Source organism: Neoarius graeffei, chromosome 7 (assembly GCF_027579695.1).
Source record: "Neoarius graeffei isolate fNeoGra1 chromosome 7, fNeoGra1.pri, whole genome shotgun sequence".
Taxonomy (NCBI): Eukaryota; Metazoa; Chordata; class Actinopteri; order Siluriformes; family Ariidae; genus Neoarius; species Neoarius graeffei.
The window spans coordinates 93,263,571-93,289,293 of record NC_083575.1 but is presented as its reverse complement, the minus strand read 5'-3'; positions in this window follow the sequence as shown (position 1 = coordinate 93,289,293).

Genomic DNA, 25,723 nt, shown 5'->3' with positions numbered 1-25,723 from the left:
GGAATTACAACATACAGAAAACCTACACACACCGACCAATATCTTCTCTGGACATCTGAACATCCCATCGCACACAAAATGTCAGTAATCAGAACACTATACGACCGAACACAGAACATCACGGAGGAGAAAGACAGACAGGAGGAGGACCAACACATCCAACAGGCATTAAAAAACTGCCAATATCCACCGTGGGCAATCCGAAAAGGGAAACTACAGACACAAACAAAGGAAAAAAAAACAAACAAACAAGAAAAAACACCGAAAAACAAACCGGGGCTTTGTCACACTACCATACATAAAAGGAGTCACAGAATGCATCCAACGATCCATGAGGAAATACCACATCAACACCCCAGTCAAACCATACAAGAACCTCCGACAGTTGCTAGTTCACCCCAAAGACAAAATACAACCGGACAACAAATGCAATGTCATCTATGAAATCCCTTGCCGTTCATGTAACAAAGTCTATATTGGTGAAACGGGCAGATGCTTCCATACACGAAGGAAAGAACACCAAATAGAATGTGAGAAAGAAACAACAAAAAGACACACAAGATCTGAAAAAGAAAAAGCACACCAAGAAAACCTAAAATCAGCCATTTCAGACCACTGCAAACGACAAAATCACATAATGAATTGGGAAGAGGCCAGAGTCATTCATGCTGAAGAAAATAGATACCAGCGTTGGATTTTAGAGGCAGTGGAGATACGCAAGCGGGCGCAAAGGACGATAAACCAGGATGAGGGAGCGTATGCGCTGTCGCACACCTGGAGCACCGTCCTGGGGGAGCGACCTGACAGCAGGAGGCGTGAACTACCTGTCAAATCGGGCGGGACGTTCACGCCTCGGTAACGTAACATCAGCTGATAAGGCACATCACCACCTGACATCTGGTGATGTTCTGAGGAAGGCGGGAGATTCACACTGAAACTGTCAACAAGGTAACGATCTTAAAAATCCTTGTCTAAGAAACGAACTTAAAAATACTTAAACAGTCAGACATAATCAACTTCTACTACATATTAAGAAGTGAATTGTCCAAAGAAAGCTATTCTATACCTCGGCACAACAGCAAGACGGCACTTTCTCCAAATAAAACAACACTAAAGTCAATTAATGCAGCCACTGATAGTTTTTTAAGAAATCTGCCAAAGCAGAAATGATTTTGTTGGATGTTTTTTTATAAAGTTTTTATTTATCAAATTTGCAAAAAGTAAAAATAAAAATGCTCTGTTTCTCAAAATCCAGTGAACGTGGATAGAATAAAACAGGTATTCCACTCAAGCTTGTCATACATGACTTATAGCGCTATCACCTCATGTACAACTCGATTTCTTGGAATAACTATTAATTATAGTGTTATACCACAGCATTGCTGAATTCTCCAAACTAAAGGTGTGTATTCATTTTCTATACCAGCTGCTCTGATATTGGTTCCACCTATAACACATTCTAATAAGTTATTGCTTCTATAATAATAATAATAATAATAATAATAATGGGCGGCACGGTGGTGTAGTGGTTAGCGCTGTCGCCTCACAGCAAGAAGGTCCTGGGTTCGAGCCCCGTGGCCGGCGAGGGCCTTTCTGTGTGGAGTTTGCATGTTCTCCCCGTGTCCGCGTGGGTTTCCTCTGGGTGCTCCGGTTTCCCCCACAGTCCAAAGACATGCAGGTTAGGTTAACTGGTGACTCTAAATTGACCGTAGGTGTGAATGTGAGTGTGAATGGTTGTCTGTGTCTATGTGTCAGCCCTGTGATGACCTGGCGACTTGTCCAGGGTGTACCCCGCCTTTCGCCCGTAGTCAGCTGGGATAGGATCCAGCTTGCCTGCGACCCTGTAGAAGGATAAAGCGGCTAGAGATAATGAGATGAGATGAGATAATAATAATAATAATATAAAAAATAAAAAAAATCTAATTGTTGATATGGTGAAGTTTTCTTTTCAGAAATGTTTATGGAGCTTTTAAGGAAGGATTCTCCAGTTTCAGCAGTTTGTAACACTCATGAGTTCATGCTTAGTTGCATCTCTAACATAACATGCTGCATTTTTTAAAATAAATCTTAAAAAAAAAAAAATTTAAAAAATTAAATTACATACAAAAGACACCAATGCGGATTCATTTCCTTTCATATAAATATACAAGTGATTTTGAAAATCGCGTGCACTAATTTGAGAAATTTGGACTCTTTCTTGATAGTCACCTCGAGTGACTTGGCAAAATGTCAGCCAATCGCTTCATCACCATAAGTGAGGAAGAATTATAAATGATGAAAGAAAATGCTGTTCCTAAAACAAGTGTTGCCAGGCAAAACAAACCTCGCCCAGCAGTCTGGCCTATTCACCTTACAAAGTGAATCCGTGACCTTCAGTTTGACATTTCAAGGTAACTCAAGGTCAACATTCATGGTGCTAAATGAAAGCCCATATGGGACTACCTATGGTATATGTTGATAATGGTAATATTTCTCAATTATCAGCTGTCAGGTTATAGTCCTATGAAAATCCATGACCTTGAGTTTGACATTTCAAAGTCATTAAAAGTCAAAGGTCATGGTGGCAACCGAAAGCCCATATGGGACTTCTTATATGTTGATAATGGTAAACATCTGTCTATCATTAACTATTTTAAAGTTATGAGCCTCTGAAAACCCGTGAACTTGAGTTTGACCTTTAAAGGTCACTCATGGTCAAAGGTCATGGTGCCAAATGAGAGCCCATATGACTTTCTATATGTCAATAATATTAAGTATCTCTCTATCTTGAAATGTTTCACAGTTTTGAGCCTCTGAAAACCTGTGACCTTGACCTGTGACCTTGACCCCATCCACATTTGACCCCCATCCACAAAGAAAACTGTGACCGATACCCCATCGTGTAGCGTATCAGTGGAAGCAGAATTGAAAGATGAACATTTTGGATTTGGTTTGAAGTAAATATGATGAATATGAAGGAAGATATAATGAAAAAAATATTTTGATCTTTTTGGTGACCTTGACCTTGACCAGATGACTCTCAAAATGTTGGTGGTTCTATGTGATACCAATGCCTATCTATCTTGAAAGTTTCATGAAGATTGCTCCAGCCATTTTCCCAGAATGTTACTAACAAAAAACAAAAAAACAAAGAAACCCCACTGAAAACAATACCTCGCCCCCTGGTGGACTCCGTCCTGGGTGAGGTAATAAAAGTATTAAAGATGCTCCAAAGTTTGGTCTAAAACTCTTCAAAGGCGAGGTGGGGTTGTGATTTATTTTATCGATTTCAAAACAAAGTATTTTATGTGACTCAGCGTAGATAAGTGACGCAAGTCTGTGCCGTAAAGCTATTACATTTACATACTGCTTTTGAAGTTTGAAATAAATTATTTTTAAGACGATTTAAAAAAAAAAATCACCTGTGTATTTATACTAAAGCAATTATCCGCCTCAGGCTCAGTGAATATCGATGAATAATAACCTCAACTTCTTCTTGCTAATTATTCAATGATATTCATTTCACCTTCAGTGAATAATTGTTAAATAACAGCATGATTAAGCACAATTATACTGTAGCATGTTATTCCTTACACAATAACCATGTTGTCTTCATTGTGCTTGGCTCAAGTAACTATGTGTCCGATTCTGTGAAAAGCATCACGACAACTCTGACTGACTTCCTCTCTGATCCCTGGTCCATCATTTGGTGAGACAAGATGTCATTATTTTCCTTTACTGGACTCGAGATTAGAGGAGACATGATCACACGGCAGCAGAGATTAAAAGAGAAAGAGAGAGTGCGCTGAAAATGATTAAAAGAGACGAAGATATGGAGAGAGAAGGTTAAGTGACCAGGTGGTCAGAGACACCATAGTCTCTCTGTACATCACACCACATGTACGTGTGTGTGTGTGTGTGGTAGTGAATAAGCTCATTTGGGAGCGCTTGTTATTTTAGAGCTGCTGGCTGAGAAAGTACTCGCTGGCAAACAATAGGAGGAAAACAGGACCATTGGGGTTGTTGGAGAAAGAATCCAGTCTGGTCTGGAAATAAGACGAATGAGAGAAAGAAAGAAAAAGAGACGAGCGCTCTGTGCCCAGTAGGAGAAAGATGGCATATGGAGCAGAATGAAAGCTGGAAGAGTCATACAGAAAAAGGGATGAGCGTACAAGACGAGAAAGTCTCATTATTCTTGGTGGTCAGTCTGGCTGTGAGAGGTGCTGTGAGTGAATCTCACACACAGGCCGGGGTCGACCTGCAGCTCTGATTGGTTTCAGAAGTCTATAGTCGGTGTGATGTGAAAAGATTCTGTCCTGATTACTAAAAGGTCAAGGCTTCAATATAATGCCAACAGCTTTGCATCTTTTTTTTTTTTTTCCTTCTCAATGCCTGATTTGATTGCAATACTTAATTCTGCAGGAATCTATTATTTGGTCCATATACAGCATCAAAACCTTAAAATTATCCTAAAACTTATTGTTATTGAGTCATATACAGTGGCTATAAAAAGTGTACACACCCCATTAAAATGATAGGTTTTTCTGATGTAAAAAAAAAGAGACCAAGATAAATAATTTCAAAACTTTTCCCACCTTTAATGCGACCTATAACCTGTATAAATCAATTGAAAAACAAACAAATCTGTTAGGGGGAAAAACATTTTTAAAAAAAGTACAATTAGCTGGTTGCATAAGTGTGCACACCCTTAAACTAATACTTTGTTGAAGCACCTTTTGATTTAATTACAGTATTCAGTCTTTTTGGGTTCACACCTGCCATCAATTAAAATGACTCTGATTAACCCCAAATAAAGTTCAGACATTTCCTCAGTTGTATCCTCCAGTGAAAGCTAGGGTTCACAGAGAGCTTACAAAGCATCAAAGGGATCTCATTATTGAAAGGTATTAGCCAGGAGAAGGGTACAAAAAAAATTATATGAGATATGGCATTAGATATACCCTGGAGCACAGTGAAGACAGTCATCAAGAAGTGGAGAAAATATGGGACAACAGTGACATTACCGAGAACTGGACATCCTTCCAAAATTGATGAAAAGACAAAAACTGGTCAGGGAGGCTGCCGAGAGGCCTACAGCAACACTGAAGGAGCTGCAGGAATTTCTGGCAAGTACTGGTTGTGTACTACATGTGACAACAATCTCCCGTATTCTCCATATGTCTGGACTATGAGGTAGGGTCAAAGAAAAACATCCAGGCCCAGATAAATTTTGCAAAAAAATACATCAACTCTCCCAAAAGCATGTGGGAAAATGTGTTATGATCTGATTAAACCAAGGTTGAACTTTTTGACCATAATTCCAAAAGGTATGTTTGGCGCAAAAACAACACTGCACATCACCAAAAGAACCCCATACCCACGGTGAAGCATGGTGGTGGCAGCATCATGTTTTGGGGTTGTTTTTCCTCAGCTGGAACAGGGGCTTTAGTCAAGGTGGAGGGAATTATGAACAGTTCTAAATACCAGTCAATTTTGGCCCAAAACCTTCAGGTGTCTGCTAGAAAGCTGAAGATGAAGAGGAATTTCATCTTTCAGCATGACAATGACCCCAAAAAAGTTTTGGAACGGCCCAGCCAGAGCCCAGACCTAAATCCAATTGAAAATCTGTGGGGTGACCTGAAGAAGGCTGCGCACAAGAGATGCCCTCGCAATCTGACAGATTTGGAGTGCTTTTGCAAGGAAGAGTGGGCAAATATTGCCAAGTCTAGATGTGGCAGGCTGATAGACTCCGACTCAAAAAGATTGAATGCTGTAATTAAATCAAAAGGTGCTTCAACAAACTATTAGTTTAAGGGTGTGCACACTTATGCAACCAGCTGATTGTACATTTTAAATTTTTTATATTTTTCCCCCAAAACAGATTTATTTGTTTTTCAATTGAATTGTACAGGTTATAGGTCACATTAAAGGTGGGAAAAGTTTTGAAATTATTTATCATGGTCTTATTTTTTTACAGCAGAAAAACCTGCCATTTTCACAGGGTGTGTACACTTTTTATATCCACTGCACAGTGGATAAATGAAAAGGTTTGGTCGATATTTAAATGGAGAAAGTTACATGTATTCAGAGCAGTGGCGTCACGACGGGGTGTGGAACGCATCCCGTGACATCAGATGGGGCGACACCATAATAACTGTCTGTACAATTTTTGTTTATTATTTTGTAATAAAAATATCCTTGTCATTAGTTATAGGTAGGCATGTAATGATATATCATGCGACAATAAATAAATATTGATTTTTACAAATTTATGGTGATTTGAATAATTGAAATAAAAAATGAACTGCAATTGTTGTCAAGCTCTTAGTTTTCCCCTTGCTGTAATTGCATTGTTTAGACAGCAGAGGGTGCAATAATGTACAATAGATGACTTGCAACCACGTGATCAAAATGTGCTACGTCATGAGCGTCTGCCATGATGGTGGATATACAAAGCAACTAGGACAGCAGCCGCTGAAAGCGTGTCTGTAAACAATCCTGATTTTTTTCAGTATTACCACGATTTGAATGATCAAGAGAAAATTCACTACAAAGAGAAGATAGATATGTGTGGTTTTGACCCATATTATTTAACCCTCGCAGTGCCCAAAGCCGATATAATCGGCTTTACGTCACGTTTCCCAGTGCCAAAGCCGATCTCATCGGCTTTCCTATGAAATATCGTGAGACTGTCTGGAAAATGGCGGCCGCTCAGTGTTCTATGTCTACAGACGACACCGACAGCGAAGACGATTTGCCGTTAAACATTGTGAAAAATGGTTTGAGACTGAGAGAGTTATTTGAAGATTCTTCCGATGGAAGTGATTTTGAAGGTTTCGAACCTGAAAACTACAGCAGTAGCTCAGATGATAGTGATGAAGCGAGCGACTCGGAAGCAGACGAGAATTTCCGGAAAACAGAAGCCGGCGCTATGGATACCGATGAGGAAGTGAGATGGCGCTCTATTTCACCGCCCGAGAATGTAAACAACTCTGATCGCCAGCGGTTTCAAGTCAGAAATCCTGGCCCCCGCAACCTACCACCACGGAATTCGACACCAATACACTATTTTTATCTCTTCTTCAATGTTGAGTTATTCACTCTCATAGTTCGCGAAACGAACCGGTATGCACGATCGATCCTCACACAGCTGACAGATTGGGTTCGGGAACACGTCCATTCTCGTTGTCGACGATGGGTCCCAGTCACCGTTGCAGAAATGAAGAAGTATATAGGTCTTTGTATCAACATGGGCTTGATAAAGAAGAAGAAGATGTCTGATTACTGGAGTAAGAGATATTCGTCTCAAGATATGCCATTCTTCCGCCGAATTATGTCAAAGAACAGATTCTTTCTCATATCACGAATGTTCCACCTCAACGATAATGACAATAGAAGACAACGTGGTGATGAAAACTTTGACCCATGGCATAAAGTGAGACCCGTTATGGATCATTTGAACACTAAATTCAAACATCACTACATTCCATCTCGGGATTTATCCATCGACGAGAGTATGATAGGCATGAAAAACAGACATGCTTACATACAGTATGTTCCAAACAAAAGACATAATCGTTTCAGCATAAAGAAATTTGAGGTATGTGAGGCAAAGACAGGATATGTCTTACACACTGAATTGTACAGCGGTCGTGACTTTGATGTGAGATCACCAGACGGTCAAGGCTCTGCAGTTGTCATGTATCTGATGCAGGTTTGTGATTTATTACGGAAAGGCTATCATTTGATCACAGATAATTTCTATACAAAATTGAAGCTTGTTGAAGATTTGCTACACCTTGGAACTTTTATGACAGGAACTGTAAGGAATAATTCTAGAGGATTTCCCCGTGCTCTAATTGAGACCCGCCTCTATGTTGGGGAAACACGGTACATGCGTAAAGGTGACATTCTGGCCTTGGCATTTCGTGATAAGAAATCTCAGCGAAAGCCTGTGCTACTATTGTCAAGCGCGTGTGCGGCAGTCGATCACCCCCATCAACGTAAAAACGGCGAACAGTGCATCCGACCAGAAATGATAAAGGCATACAATGCAGGCATGGGAGGTGTAGATCTTATGGATCGCAAAATATATCAAATTGCGGCTGAGCATCCTACACACAGATATTGGGTAAAGGTTTTCGCTAATCTACTTGACATGTCCCTGAGGAATGCATATGAACTTTATTTGCAGAACACCGACGGCAGGAAATTATCGTGTCAGAACTTTGTTGCTGAAATAGTAGAGGAACTTTGTGGCAACACCCAAGCTGATGACCAGATTGCGAATGACGCTCCACTGCCAGCACATCGACTTTGCTTCCTAGTCTCCGGTAAGGAACGCAATTGTGTCGTATGTAGTACCAAGGAGAACCGCCGACGGTCGCGGCGTTGGTGCCCAGGTTGTGGAGTGGGTGTCCATGAAAAGTGTTGGCCACACCTCGTTCACAAGATGTGAACAACTGTCTGGATTGTACATAGCAGTTTGCATTTACTGTCAAATTTTTAATTTGTGATATGACTATATATATATATATATATATATATATATATATATATATATATATATATATATATCATACATACAAAACAAGTTTTTGAAAAGGTCAATACAAGAGGTATTCATAACATATATTGTTTACTCATGTAAATCCAATATTTAGGCATCTAAAACCAATATATAAAATACATGTCTGTTATGCAGAAAAATGGCTGGCATTTCAGGGTTCAGTATGGGGCACAGCTAGGGTTAAAAAAGTCAGACTTTTCTGAAGATAAGATGCTTCTACCGACCATCGAGTACCCAGATATCGCGTTCTATCTGGTTTGGCTGCCAAAGAATCAAGTCCGACCTTGGACGAAACATAGCCCATTTTCTGAGTGGGTGCCCAGTCTGGATTGTTTCTATCATATAATTTTGCTGGCGCTTCTAGAAGTGAAATGGTAATACGTGTTAAAATTAGAACAACGACCAAGTGAACCACGACAAGAGAACGCTCATTTTATAGCAAAATTCTAGCAACATGAAATTAAATTATTCCATAATGTTATCGAGAAAGCTTTTGAATCTCACCTGAGATAAAATAATTATTGCAAACACGAGCTGGTTTGGTTTTCGCCTCTGTTAGATAAGCCCTGCGGATGTTGTTCAGCCGTGCTCGTCTCCTCTCCGTACTAAGCTTCAGAGTTTCCTAGCCCTCTTTCCCAATCACGGAGGGAATTCTAAAAAATTGGAACATGCCATGGTACGTACACGGTAAGTACACGTGTACTGTTGTGACCACAACCATATACAGCACAAAGATATGGCAGAGCTAAAAGAACGCTTAAAGCAGTGGAAAAACAAAGAGAGTCACTTACATGTGACTATGTTTTGTATGGAATGTCACTTGACCTGGCATTTGTATATCCACCAACATGGCTGACGTCTGGATTTCTATTTGGCTTTGACATCACTTGCAAGCGGGCGGCACGGTGGTGTAGTGGTTAGCGCTGTCGCCTCACAGCAAGAAGGTCCTGGGTTCGAGCCCTGGGGCCGGCAAGGGCCTTTCTGTGTGGAGTTTGCATGTTCTCCCCGTGTCCGCGTGGGTTTCCTCCGGGTGCTCCGGTTTCCCCCACAGTCCAAAGACATGCAGGTTAGGTTAACTGGTGACTCTAAATTGACCGTAGGTGTGAATGTGAGTGTGAATGGTTGTCTGTGTCTATGTGTCAGCCCTGTGATGACCTGGCGACTTGTCCAGGGTGTACCCCGCCTTTCGCCCATAGTCAGCTGGGATAGGCTCCAGCTTGCCTGTGACCCTGTAGAAGGATAAAGCGGCTAGAGATAATGAGATGAGATGAGATCACTTGCAAGCTGGAATGCACCTGACTTAACAGCAGGTGCAAGTCACACAGTTCTAATGCCATGAAAGCACACACACAAAAAAAATCTAAAATGTGAAAGAGCTGCTGTATGATTGTGGCCTAATAGATTTAATAAGAAATCAGAGCTCTCTTTTTTACAGACTGCTAAAAGAGAAAGAAAAGAGAAGCAAATTGAGGCAGTACAAATGTTCATAAAAGTTTATTAAGAAAAGGAATATTTGTTATTACCTTTTTCATTTTTAATAAAAGGAATATTTTAGGGGGCGGCATGGTGGTGTAGTGGTTAGCACTGTCGCCTCACAGCAAGAAGGTTCTGGGTTCGAGCCCAGTGGCCGGTGAGGGCCTTTCTGTGTGGAGTTTGCATGTTCTCCCCGTGTCTGTGTGGGTTTCCTCCAGGTGCTCCAGTTTCCCCCACAGTCCAAAGACATGCAGGTTAGGCTAATTGGTGGCTCTAAATTGACCGTAGGTGTGAATGTGAGTGTGAATGGTTGTTTGTCTCTGTGTCAGCTCTGTGATGACCTGGTGACTTATCCAGGGTGCACCCCGCCTCTCGCCCATAGTCAGCTGTGATAGGCTCCAGCTCGCCTGAGACCTTGTAGAACAGGATAAGCGGCTACAGATAACGGACGGACAGATGGATGGATGGATGGATGGATGGCATATTTTAGTTAATAGGCTATCTGTCAGGTAGTTGAAAACTGGATGTAAAATCATAAAGAGAGTTTCTTCAGGCAAATCATGTCACGCTCCGCCCCGGACTTCCATTAAGGAGATTTATTATCTCCCAGTTCAGTGCTAATCGGGATCCAGGACGGGACTTCCATCTTGCCGGCATTCACTTCCTGGTTTGCTCTGCTGTGTATAAAAAGGCCGTTCTTAGAAGGGGACTTTGCCAGAACGTCTCGTTGGCTTTTCACATCATCTCTGCACCATTATTTCTTCTTGTATTTTGCTCTCTGTTTGCCTGTTTCTTGTCACAGTTTTTTGCACTGCGTTTTCTGTCTTTTTTCATGTTTGTTGTGCTACATTTTTGTCTCAAGTTTTTTGTATGGACTATTTTTTATGCTAGCGTTTTTTGTCCTTGCCTGCCTCGTTTTTTTTTTTTTTTTTGTCCCTAGCTTTTTCTGGATTATTTTTGGTTTATTTTTTACTCCTATTAAATCTTTTATATTATTGGATTTACTGGTCTGTGTTCTGCTCTTGGATCCTACTCACCACATCTCACCACCCATAACAAATCAGGCAGACAAATCCAAAACATGAAAAAACATTATCTTGCGGAGTTTACATGTTCTCCCCGTGTCCGCGTGGGTTTCCTCCGGGTGCTCCGGTTTCCCCCACAGTCCAAAGACATGCAGGTTAGGTTAACTGGTGACTCTAAAATTGACTGTAGGTGTGAATGTGAGTTTGTGAATTGATGTGAATGTGAATTGATCACAGAATCAATAGCCAGGCAGGCAAGGTTCAAGGGAGGCACAAACAGGATATTAAAGGCAGAGGCAAAAGAGCAACAGCCAGAAAATACAAACAAAATCAAAACCACATAAACAGTGCAGGATACAAAGGCTTGGTAATGTCAGACCAACAGAACTGGGGTGGGTTTCCCAAAAGTCTCTTAACGCAAAGGGCATCTTAATTAGGAGAGAGAGTGTTCATTGTGGCAGCACGGTGGTGTAGTGGTTAGCGCTGTCGCCTCACAGCAAGAAGGTCTGGGTTCGAGCCCTGTGGCTGGCGAGGGCCTTTCTGTGCGGAGTTTGCATGTTCTCCCCGTGTCCGCGTGGGTTTCCTCCGGGTGCTCCGGTTTCCCCCACAGTCCAAAGACATGCAGGTTAGGTTAACTGGTGACTCTAAAATTGACTGTAGGTGTGAATGTGAGTGTGAATGGTTGTCTATGGCCAAGTTTACATTAGACCATATCTGTCTCGTTTTCTTCGCGGATGCACTGTCCGTTTACATTAAACCGCCTGGAAATGCCGGGAAATGGGAATCCGCCAGGGTCCACGTATTCAATCCAGATCGTGTCAGCTCCGGTGCTGTGTAAACATTGAGAATACGCGGATACGCTGTGCTGAGCTCTAGCTGGCGTCGTCATTGGACAACGTCACTGTGACATCCACCTTCCTGATTCGCTGGCGTTGGTCATGTGACGCGACTGCTGAAAAACGGTGCGGACTTCCGCCTTATATCACCTTTCATTAAAGAGTATAAAAGTATGAAAATACTGCAAATACTGATGCAAATACTGCCCATTGTGTAGTTATGATTGTCTTTAGGCTTGCCATCCTTCCACTTGCAAGTGGTAAGTGATATGCGCTGGGATCACACACACAGCGGCTCAGTCCCGAATCACAGCTTGTGCACTTCACTCGCGCGCTATGTGAGCTGCGCGGGGCCGGAGTGCGCACCCTCCAGAGGGCACTCGCTGTTCAGGGCGGAGTGATTTGGAGCGCAGGATGCCTGCGGAGCCGAGCGTATCCGTGTATTGGTGTTGCTGTGTGCACGCAAATCGTGTATTGGTGTTGCTGTGTGCACACTAATCGTTTTAAAAACGTTAATCTGATGATCCGCTGATACAGTCTAATGTAAACATGGGCTATGTGTCAGCCCTGTGATGACCTGGCGACTTGTCCAGGGTGTACCCCGCCTTTCGCCTGTAGTCAGCTGGGATAGGCTCCAGCTTGCCTGCGACCCTGTAGAACAGGATAAAGTGGCTACAGATAATGAGATGAGATGAGTGTCCATTGTGATGCTTACACGACCATTTAACGATGATCTTTGTGCTACAATGCTTTTGGGAAACCCACCCCTGAGCGTTTATTTCATGAGGTGCATGTGCAGTAAGTGTGCTGTAGTAAGTGTGTCCAGGTGTGTGCAGTCATCGGGGGATTATTATAGGGGGAAAGGACTATTATAAGGTGTTGTATCCATGGTGGCCATATTGGAAGGCCCTTGTATGTGCTGGGAAGTGGAGTGATCAATGCTGAATGATATATACACATTTCAGAGCAATATGCTGCCATCCAAACAAACTCTTTTTCAGGGAAGGCCTTTCTTCTTTCAGCAAGACAATGCCAAACCACTTTCTGCACATATTAAAACTGCATGGCTCCGTAGTAAAAGAGTCCGGGTGCTAAACTGGCTTGCTGCAGTCCAGACCTGTGTCCCACTGAAAACATCTGGTGCATTATGAAGCACAAAATACGACAAAGGAGACCCCAAACTGTTGAGCAGCAGAAACTGTATATCAGGCAAGAATGGGACAATATTATTCCTCTTTCAAAACTACAGCACTTGGTCTCCTTAGTTCCCAAATGTTTACAGAGTGTTGTTAAATGTAGAGATGATGAAACACAGTGGTAAACACGCCCCTGTCCCAACTTTTCTGAAACGTGTTGCTGACATCAAATTCAAAATGAGCATATATTTCATTTGATATGTTGTCTTTGCACTATTTTCAGTGAAATATAAGGTTTCCATGATTAGCAAATTATCATATTCTGTTTTTATTTACACTTACACAGCATCCCAACTTTTTAGGAATTGGGGTTGTAATCATCAATTGACACATGCTTCAGTTTCGTAAGATATTATGGGTGTTGATTATAACTTAAAGCTAGACTGCCTTTCAGATTTTTCAAGTGTAGGTCATAAAAAGAATTTTCCCTGACAACCAATTATTTTTGTTTAGTGGACCGAAAGCTACTGAATTCAAATCACAGACTTCCAATTTTATTAGGGTTTTTTTGAAAAAGAACAATTAATTAATTTAAAGCCCCGTGGCCCTAAATTCTCCGTTATTTTTTCCTGCTTCACCATGACCCAATTCAAGATACTACGGCCGAATCCCATTTCACCCCTTGGACCAACCCCTTGGCCCTTCCCCTCCATTTTGCGCGTTCACGTGAAGGGGTAGGGGTATCCCAATCCCAGTTAACGCGGAGGGGTAGGGGAAGGGGTAGGGCTTCTGTAACCCTCCAAACGGAGATTTTCCTGGAGCTGACTCCGAACGAAGGGGTTTGAGTGATTTCCCACAATGCCATGCGGATTTCAGCGAGATTTCATGCGGATTTCAGAAAGATGGCGGTTCCCGCGGCGAAAGATTGTCATAAATGTATTTTCTCCATTATTTACGTGTTTTAAGTTGTTATCCAGAGGAAACACGCCGCTTGATTCGCTTTCGAGCTGAGAATGAGCAGCGATTTCTGAAATCCAAGCTGCTGCTAAAAAGCTTTGGGAGTGAGTATTGTTTTCGGTTGCTTGACTGCGTACGTTTTGTTCTGTTATTCTCGCTTTTATTGTTTACATGAGTGTTCTGACACCTCAGTCTGTCGGATGTGGTGCACGAAGCGCCAAAGATATCCCATTCAGTGGTGTTAGTTAACAAATCACACCCTGCCAGCAGAGATTTCTGGCTCTGACTGTAGCGGCTGGTCGCAGCCAATGACGCATTTGGTCACGTTTTGCTAACGTAAACGCTGACGGAGGTACGCGATGACGTATGCGATCGTTGAAGGGCTATCCCAATACGTAAGGGTTGAATTTCAAGCCCTATCCCTTGTAGCTCAGTTTCAAGGGGAAGGGCCAAGGGGAAGGCGGAGGGGAAGGGGGAGGGGTAGGGGTAGAAATTAGAATTGGGATTGGGCCTACGTCATGCCTCATGTGGTGGGCTTTCCCCGTTTGCACAAGGCATTGTGGGATACAAATTTGAAACAGGAGAGAAAAATGGAGGACATGAGTGTGCGAAAGAAACGTGAAAGACTGTCTACAGTAATGGAAAGTGAGAAGAAAAGACGTTATGTTATACATGAAGGAAAGGAAACGCAGGACCAAACTAATAAATATCGGCGGTCAGCGAGCACCTCGGTGTGATCAGCTGTTCGTTTAGCGACAGAATGATGGAACTGTTAGTGCACAGTCGAAGGTAAACCTGTGCATGTGAGCACACACACACACGCACACACACACGGACTTCCTCTGTCTGCTTGACTGCGCAAAGTGAGCGATTTCATCTCCATTATTTGCTTTAATCTCCTCAAATTAAATAACTTCCCAGCCACAGAATGGCCTGATATTTTGTGAGATATCACAGAAATAAACATATATCACAATAACCGCATTTCAGAGGGGAACTAAATTTCACTGTTTTTATGAAATCGAAAGGCCGACTAGTTTTAATAATAAGGCAACAGAAACTGACATGAAGTACATACATTTACAAAGAGCGGTGCGAAAGCCAGTAAAATATATCATAACCTTTGAATGTGTGTGGGTGATAATATTTCTTGTAAAGTTAGATATAACCTCTCCAATATATCTGTGCCAATCTCCCTTAAAAAATACAAGCCCCAGGAAAACTTGACTCAACCCCTGGTCTTTTTGATAGCTAAAAATGCCCCTGGTTCAGAGCAGCAATCAGAGGTGGGAATGATTTCTTTGATACTGTACTTTAGCAAGTTTTTTTTTTCTTTACTTTTAATGGATTTTTGAAAGACCTTTGACATCTCAAGACATCTGAACTCTGATTATTGATTTGAACTGGTGTGGATCCTCTTCCTATGCCTTGACAAAGCTAGTGAGATAAACATAACAGTGAGATAACAAAATACAGTACGTTCCTACTGGAAAGCCATTAGTTTTGCTTTAGTTATGTAACTCACTGAGAACTTCCACTCAGTTCTCAGCACTCTGGAGGCTTCATCCCAAATGCATCATTAAATCGGTGGCCATTTTTAGACAGCTGAGTGAGTATATAACCTTCTCTCCTTCTCCAGTATGGACGATGCTTTTGGGAAATGGAACTCAGGATATTTTTCATTTTTCCCCAGCTTTGCAGTTGGTTCACTTCCTTTCAGCTCCGCCGTGACTGATTCTCCCACAGCGCAACAGAAAACAAGTCAAATAATAACACAGTTAGCACCAAGCACAGCTCTGGTTTGGTAAACAGCGTCCCTGCGGTTTTGTCACGTATTCCTGTATTGTAGATCCTGTTTAATGGCCGGGCTGGAGGAGAGAGCCCAGTGGGTCGCCTCTCAGCACCAGCTCACTGACATTTAAGAAAGGTTGAGATAATTAGTGCCATGAAAGCCTACAAATCAGACAAATTTAACCCAGATGTTTTAAAAAGGCAAAGTGAGAAATGCCAGCTTCTAATTAAGTGCTTACTCTGAGTGAAGGTGAGACGGATCGGGCTGGATTGATGCATGGAGATGAAAAGCTCGTTAATGATGTCCCGTTTGACCTTTCACCCCAGATAAACAAACAAACAAATTATTATTAGAGTTGCAGTGATTGTTTTGTTGTTGTTGTCATTGCTTTTGGGTGTTTTTTTTTTTTTGGTCACTGCATTGCAGATGCAATTTCTTTGTCTTTGACAAATACATAAAACATTAGACCTTGAAACTTCCTTATTTATATGGAATATCCAATACCATGTGATACTAAGTAACGCACTCCTAGTGTACGAAAACACAAGATCCAGTGACCTGGGCATATTTCATGATCAATGATCAAATGGTAATCAAAGTAAAGCAGACTGCAAACTACTCCGGAAAAAAAAATATCAAGAGGAGGAAGAAGAGCATCAAGACGAGCATCTTCTTACAATCCAAGGAACCTGAGAAAAAATCTTTATGGCATGTAAACAGGATCTTTCAAGGGATCAGATAAGTCCTACAGTATGTCATCGCTCTTGAAAGTTGTACAGCAAAAGACCTGGCCCCAAATTTCCACACAAGGCACATGCATAACAATAGAGAAATAACTTTCTCCAACAACAAAGCCTTGCCTTTGAGCTTGATAGTTTGAGATATTTGGCGAGTGTACAGAGGAACTCTCACGCATGAGAGAGAGAAAGAGAGTAGTTCATTTCTGCAAGCACTGAGCACTGAGACATGCCCACTCACTCAAGTCAAGGTGCACTTCACACCAGCGCCATAACAACTTCAACATTAAACTCATGAGGTAGTAAAAGGTAAAACGTAGTAAAATAAATAGTCTCCATAGACATCGAAGAGTATAAGCAAAGATCAAGCAGCAGTACAAAGTACAATCCCAATTCCAAAAAAGTTGGGACAAAGTACAAATTGTAAATAAAAACGGAATGCAATAATTTACAAATCTCAAAAACTGATATTGTATTCACAATAGAACAGAGACAACATATCAAATGTCGAAAGTGAGACATTTTGAAATTTCATGCCAAATATTGGCTCATTTGAAATTTCATGACAGCAACACATCTCAAAAAAGTTGGGACGGGGCAATAAGAGGCTGGAAAAGTTAAAGGTACAAAAAAGGAACAGCTGGAGGACCAAATTGCAACTCATTAGGTCAATTGGCAATAGGTCATTAACATGACTGGGTATAAAAAGAGCATCTTGGAGTGGCAGCGTCTCTCAGAAGTAAAGATGGGAAGAGGATCACCAATCCCCCTAATTCTGCGCCGACAAATAGTGCAGCAATATCAGAAAGGAGTTCGACAGTGTAAAATTGCAAAGAGTTTGAACATATCATCATCTACAGTGCATAATATCATCAAAAGATTCAGAGAATCTGGAAGAATCTCTGTGCGTAAGGGTCAAGGCCGGAAAACCATACTGGGTGCCTGTGATCTTCGGGCCCTTAGCCCATGTTTACATTAGACTGTATCAGCGGATCATCAGATTAACGTTTTAAAAACGATTAGTGTGCACACAGCAACACCAATACACGATTTGCGTGCACACAGTAACACCAATACATGGATACGCTCGGCTCCGCAGGCATCCTGCGCTCCAAATCACTCCGCCCTGAACAGCGAGTGCCCTCTGGAGGGTGCGCACTCCGGTCTTGCACTTCTCACAGAGCACGCGAGTGAAGTGCACAAGCTGTGATTTGGAACTGAGCCGCTGTGTGTGTGATCCCAGCGCACATCACTTATCACTTGCAAGTGGAAGGATGGCAAGCCTAAAGACAATCATAACTACACAATGGGCAGTATTTGCATCAGTATTTTCATACTTTTATATTCTTTAATGAAAGGTGATACAAGGCGGAAGTCCGCGCCGTTTTTCAGCAGTCGCGTCACATGACCAACGCCAGCAAATCAGGAAGGTGGATGTCACAGTGATGTTGTCCAATGACGATGCCAGCTAGAGCTCAGCACAGCGTATCCGCGTATCTCAATGTTTACACAGCACCGGAGCTGACACGATCTGGATTGAATACGTGGACCCTGGCGGATTCCCGTTTCCCGGCGTTTCCAGGTGGTTTAATGTAAACGGACAGTGCATCCGCGAAGAAAACGAGACAGATACGGTCTAATGTAAACTTGGCCTTAGACGGCACTGCATCACATACAGGCATGCTTCTGTATTGGAAATCACAAAATGGGCTCAGGAATATTTCCAGAGAACATTATCTGTGAACACAATTCACCGTGCCATCCGCCGTTGCCAGCTAAAACTCTATAGTTCAAAGAAGAAGCCGCATTTAAACATGATCCAGAAGCGCAGACGTCTTCTCTGGGCCAAGGCTCATTTAAAATGGACTGTGGCAAAGTGGAAAACTGTTCTGTGGTCAGACGAATCAAAATTTGAAGTTCTTTATGGAAATCAGGGACCCCGTGTCATTCGGACTAAAGAGAAGAAGGACGACCCAAGTTGTTATCAGCACTCAGTTCAGAAGCCTGCATCTCTGATGGTATGGGGTTGCATTAGTGCGTGTGGTATGGGCAGCTTACACATCTGGAAAGACACCATCAGTGCTGAAAGGTATATCCAGGTTCTAGAGCAACATATGCTCCCATCCAGATGACGTCTCTTTCAGGGAAGACCTTGCATTTTCCAACATGACAATGCCAAACCACATACTGCATCAATTACAGCATCATGGCTGCATAGAAGAAGGGTCCGGGTACTGAACTGGCCAGCCTGCAGTCCAGATCTTTGACCCATAGAAAACATTTGGCGCATCATAAAATGGAAGATACGACAAAAAAGATCTAAGACAGTTGAGTAACTAGAATCCTGCATTAGACAAGAATGGGTTAACATTCCTATCCCTAAACTTGAGCAACTTGTCTCCTCAGTCCCCAGACATTTACAGACTGTTGTAAAGAGAAAAGGGGATGTCTCACAGTGGTAAACATGGCCTTGTCCCAACTTTTTTGAGATGTGTTGTTGTCATGAAATTTAAAATCACCTAATTTTTCTCTTTAAATGATACATTTTCTCAGTTTAAACATTTGATATGTCATCTGTGTTCTATTCTGAATAAAATATGGAATTTTGAAACTTCCACATCATTGCATTCCGTTTTTATTTACAATTTGTACTTTGTCCCAACTTTTTTGGAATCGGGGTTGTATTCAAAGTTCCTCCTGTGCCAGGACCTGGTCTTCCCAGGCAGTCTCTGGTTCCAGTACTATCCAGGCCCTTAAAGGTAGACTGCCTTTCAGATTTTTCAAGTGTAGGACATAAAAAGAATTTTCCCAACACCCAATTATTTTTGTGTAGTGGACTGAAAGCTACTGAATTCAAATCACAGACTTCCAATTTTATAATTTTTTTTTAAAAAAAATAGAGCAATTAATGAATCTAATTCCCTAAATTCTCCACTATTTTTTCCTGCTTCACCATGATCCAATTCAAGATACTATGTCATGCATCATATCATGTGGTGGGCTTTCCCTGTTCGCGCAAGGCATTGTGGGATACAAATTTGAAACAGGAGAGAAAAATGGAGGACGTGAGTGTGCGAATGAAACGTGAAAAACCGACTACAGTAACGGAAAGAAAGCAAGAAGAAAAGACGTTATGTTATATACGAAGGAAAGGAAACGCAGGACCAAACTAATAAATATCGGCGCTCAGCGAGCACCTTGGTGTGATCAGCTGTTCGTTTAGCGACAGAATGATGGAACTGTCAGCGCAAGCTCAAATGTAAACCTGTGCATGGGAACACACACACACAGACTTCCTCTGTCTGCTTAACTGCGCGAAGCGAGCGAGTTCATGCACATTATTTGCTTTAATCCCCTCAAATTAAATAACTTCCCAGCCGCAGAATGGCCTGTTTTTTGTCAGCTATTACAGAAATAAACATATATCACAATGGCCAAATTTCAGAGGGAACTAAATTTCACCAATTTTATGAAATCGAAAGGCCGTCTTGATGCACTGGGCAGTGCTGATCTCCATTTCTACAGCCCTCGATCTCTCACCTATTATATAGCTCGGGTTACAGTGAGGGGCTGGTCCTCTGGTAACCACAAAAGTTTGACTCCCTACTGACATCTCTATTGCGGTGTTCCTCACCAGATGGCAGTAGGTACCATTTTTATGATGGTAATAGCCTGTGTAGTGTCTAATACATATGATCAATCTATCAGTACATTGCACGGAGACAGGACTTAGTCCTCAGCAGCAATAACGTGGTCCTGGTGCCTTTAGATATATTTCAACATGCAGAAAAGTGACAGAACCATGTGACGAGATTATCCATGAGTGTCTCTGAGCTGTCACTGAGGTGACGGGTGTGTGGGAGGAAGTGGAGGCATGGGTGAAAGAGTGGAAGAAGGAGTAATGACTGGATTACGGTTTATTCAGGAAGGAAGATGGAGAGTGACAGCACTTAGCCAGTTAATGCACTAAATGTAAAAATGCTAACAAAAAGAACGAGTCTAGTAGGTGAAGGGCATCGACACACATGGGTACTTTTCATGGATGCTATTTAAACCGGGGAAACTTCAACAAAAGGGAAATTATGTCCTCTGGTGAGATGAGTTTTGGACTCAATATCAACTCCGATCTACTCCTACAAAAAAACAAAAGGTATTGAAGCATCCCTAATTAATATTCTTATTCCCTAAAGGCTGGTGCTTATGAAACTAACTCTACTACCATTTAACTTGTTTTAATTTGAGAAAACTGGTCATGATGTGGCCTGATGTAGGTGAGAAAACTAAAGAAAAAAACAACATTTCTTGGTTTCTGTAGCTGTCCTGGCTTCCATTTCCCCAAAGTATGGTCCTAGTGGACATGTTCAAGAAGCTCACTTGCTCTACTGTCGAATAATTACCACTAACATACCATGCTACGATGGTACAATGATGCTACCGGGACTCAATGGTGATTCACAAGGCAGAGTTCTGCAGTGAAAAATACCATTTTATTTATAAACGGCTTTACTGATGTCCCGTAGGAGCTACAGGTACGAATGTTAGATGTGACTTTCTCAGTTACTGTGACAAACATTCATTCAACAAACAAACAAGAACTAAAGTTTCTAGATAGATTTGTAACTAATTAAGGGGTTAATTATCATACTACTACTACTACAAAGATCATAAATGATATAACAGAAGCTCTTGATAACAAGCAGTGCTGCCTTTCTTTGTTTAAAGATTTTTCTTCAAAGCTTTTGACACTGTTGATCACATGACTATAACTGATTGCCTTACCACTATTGCTGGGTTTCAGTCACGTGACTTTTCTTGGCGGTTTTACTGGAAGTGAAATAGCTGGTGGTCTAAACAGCTGCCGTAGCGCAACCAACTAGTGATAACTTATCAGAGTACACTCGTAATCTAGAAGCCACTGCTGGTTTTGGATATATTCAGAAGATTGCTATGTGCAATGGAATCGACCCCTACAGTCTGGGAAAGAAGGATTTGTCATACGATCTCGAAAACTACCCTTCAGTCGAGTTCCCCGACATCTCGAACTATCTGGTGTTGCAGACATCCTTCTACACCGCAAAACAGATGAAAGCGTGGAAGAGTATGGAGGCTTACAGCTTTTTTGTATGTGGTTGGGTAAAGGTCCTCGGGATCAAGTCGCTGCCTAATGAATCCTGTATTGTTTTTGCCCGTGTAAGTATGGGCTTTTTTTAAGCTTTCGTTCACGTCTTTACAACGAAGCGATGCAAGTTGAAGTGTAAACAAACAACAGGTGGCTTGATTCTCACTTGTGTTGGCTCTTATCTCTCAGCTAAATCATTCACAAAGATCATCAGAAACCCCTGTAAAGACCTGGATCTTAGTTAAACAAGACAGAGAAGTGATCACGGTGCATTGTAACTGTATGGCTGGGTAAGAATTTTGTTGTGACTTTCATGCATATGGACTTTGTGAGGAGTGAGGAGGAAACAAAGAAACAGCTGGGGACTTTAGTGCTTCATGACTAAAAAAAGTACCGTAAAATAATGACACATAGCAAGAAAAGTACTTGGAAAACACTAAGGCCAGAGCTGAGAGGGAAATACAAACCTTTCACCAAGTGATCACTGCAAACTCGAACATGCTTCGACTCGGCTCCCTTCGATTTCAGCGAGAAGTTCAAAAGCCACCTTTCTCGATGTGTTTTTGTGAAATCCTGTGTTCGCTCACCCTTTTTTATTAGTTCACAGGGAACCCTGAAGAAACTCTTATCAGTTTCATGATTTAATTGAATCAGACAACCTAAAACAATGCAAGTGTAAGGCATTTTTCATGCGAGCAATGCACCTTCTCCATACAAACGATTTGTCAACTGAGCTTTGGTAGACCACTAGCTAAAGTTTTGAATAACTAATGAAGCGGATGTGATGTCACATGAAACCCAGCTATTGATTTGTCTCAGCAAGCAGTTGGGTGGTTTGCAAATTATCTCACAGGCAGAACCCAGGCTGTTCTGATAGAGGGTTCTAGCTTGGATTTATTACAAGTACATACCGGTAAAGGGGTCCCACAAGGTTCAATTCTGGGCTTGTGACTGTTTATTATATATCTAAATAACCTTGGACAGTATGTTCCAAACTCAGCTTTTCATTTCTGTGCTGATGACACTGCTATCTACTGCTCCGCATCCACTCCTGCAAAGGCTTTCGAGTATCTTCAACATGCTTTTGACAGAGTACAGGAACAGCTTTGTCATCTGCAACTTGTTTTAAATGCACAGAAAACAAAACTTATGTCCTTTACTACTTCAAAAACAGTAAGATGAGCACTGTTGGAGAAAATTTTAACGAGAAATGGTCAACACATAGAGTTGGTATCTACTCTTTAATTATCTAGGATTTTTAATTGATGACCATTTGTCTTTTAAGGAGCACATTCAGTATGTTGTAAAAAAAAAATATAAAAAAAAAATGAAGCTCTTATTCGGATTTTATTACAGAAACAAATCTTGCTTTTCTTTTCATGTGAAACAGAAACTGGTGCAATTGACCTTTTGCCTGTTATTGATGATGGAGATATGTTGTATATGAATGTGTCTGCTCATTGTCTTTGCATGCTGGACAGTGTGTATCATGGGGCACTGGGATTTATTACAAACTGTGGTTCTTTTACACACCACTGTGCTCTCTACTCTAAAATGAATTGGTCATCCTTATGCGCTCGTCGCCTCAGTCACTGGGATGCGGTCATCTGCAAAACCATTCTGGGCCAAATCCCCTCTTACTTATCTTCTCTTTTAAAATGGAGACAAGGAGGTCACAGTCTTCGCTCTATGGACATTTTGCAATTTGTTGTTCCCAAAAGAAGAACTGAATTGGGAAGGAAAGCATTTAGGTTTTTGGCACCTGATGCTTGGAAAAATTTATAATCTGAACTTCAGCTTCAAAACCTCGTACCTTTGACCGAATTTAAAGCACTAGTGAAAACTTGGGAGGCCAAGCTCTCTGTGTGCAAGTGTTTTATATGAATAAGTTTTAATGTTACTAATTTATGTGCTGTCTGATTATTTTATTGTAACTGTGTTGCTGCTGTCTTGGCCTGGTCGCCCTTGTAAAAGACATCCTTGATCTCAGTGGGACTAACCTCTTAAATAAAGGCTAAATAAAATAATAATAATAATAATAATAATAATAATAAAGGAAAAACACACCCTGTGTCATGCTGTTACGGGAAATTAATCGATGGTGTGATGAAGTGAAGTGCAATAATATGACCATCACTACATGCTATGGAGTGTTTTTTTCTTCCTTTTATAGCACAGCAATTTGCCAATAATTATGATTTTTTATTCATAAAAGAACAGCATGTCAGGCTTTGCTTTTTTTAACCATTTATAGTTACATTTAAAGCTAGACTGCCTTTCAGATTTTTCAAGTGCAGGTCAGAAAAATAATTTTCCCCAACACCCAATTATTTTTGTTTATTGAACCGAAAGCTACTGAATTCGAATCACAGACTTCCAATTTTATTAGTTGTTTTTTTTTTTAAACAGGACAATTAATGAATTTATTTCCACTTGGCCATAAATTCTCCACTATTTTTTCCTGCTTCACCATGACCCAATTCAAGATACTACATCATGCATCACATCACGTGGTGGGCTTTCCCCGTTCGCACAAGGCATTGTGGGATACAAATTTGAAACAGGAGAGAAAAATGGAGGACGTGAGTGTGCGAATGAAATGTGAAAGACTGACTACAGTAATGGAAAGTGAGAAGAAAAGATGTTATGTTATATACTAAGGAAAGGGAACGCAGGACCAAACTAATAAATATCGGCGCTCAGTGAGCACCTCGGCTCGACTGTGCAAAGTGAGCAATTTCATGCATATTATTTGCTTTGATCCGCTCAAATTAAATAACTTCCTAGCCACAGAATGGCCTGATATTTTGTGAGATATTACAGAAATAAACATATATCACAATGACCACATTTCAGAGGGAACTAAATTTCACCGATTTTATGAAATCGAAAGGCCGTCTAGTTTTAATGTTGTGAACCAAGGTACAGGAGTTCCAGCTCTCATTCACACACTTATAGCAGCTATAAATAATAATTTATATATATATATATATATATATATATATATATATATATATATATATATATATATATATATGTTGTGATTTATGGTGCTTTATTCCATTTATTAGGGCAGTGGCTAGACCTAGTTTGGAAACCAGTCTAGAATGGGGAAGTAAGACGCCCCCTTCCCTCCACTAGTCTGGGTGCTCACCTTGGCAAGTGTCAGTACACCCCCAGCCTCCCTTGGCCAGGGTTACGGCTTACAAAATGGCAGTTCTACATGACAACTCGACGGTAGTTCTGGCAAATGACAGGGCTGTTTTGTCAATTCGGCATCAGTCCTGGCACAGTGCCCCGTGGCAGCACTCAAGTGTGGGGATAGACAAACTTATCTTCCAGCCAGCCACTGCAGCATGGCAAGAATGCCAGCATGTCTCGACCTGTTCTTGCCCGCTGGACTACACCTTTGCCCTGCCGAGAGAGTGATTCTGGTAATGCAAAAGCCAGTTTCACTTAAACTAGTGCAAGCCAGGAGTAGGCTTCAGCAGTACACCAGAAAACTGAAATCTCAGTGGTGGGAGGAGAAAGTTGAAGGATTACAACTTGCTGCAGACATGAATGATATGAAGGGATTTTATCACAGCCTGAGAGAGGTATATGGGCCTCAGAGGAGAGGCACAACCCAGCTGACTGCCCTTGATGGTGAGACAGCTTTGAAAGAGAAGGATGAAATACTGAACAGGTTCGCCCAGCACTTCAACCAGTTGTTAAATGTACCTGGAGATGTAGACTACACAGTGCTAAACTCAATTGCGAATAAGCCTACCATCTCAAGTCTTGATGTGAAACCAAACTTTGAAGAACTGTTGAAAGCCATTGCTGCAACTAAAGAAAACAAAGTGCCAGGAAGATGTGGAATACCAACCGAGGTATGGAGATATGGTGGAAGTAAATTAAAAGAAAGACTGTTTGATCTGATCGTTGACATCTGGGAACAAGAGCATATGCCACAGGACTGGAAGGATGCAAACATCATGCCAATATTCAAGAAAGGGAGCAGAAAAGACTGTGGTAATTATAGAGGTATCTCTCTTCTGTTAACTGCTGGTAAAATAATGGCTCGCATACTCCTCAACAGAATCAATGAAAAGCTTACT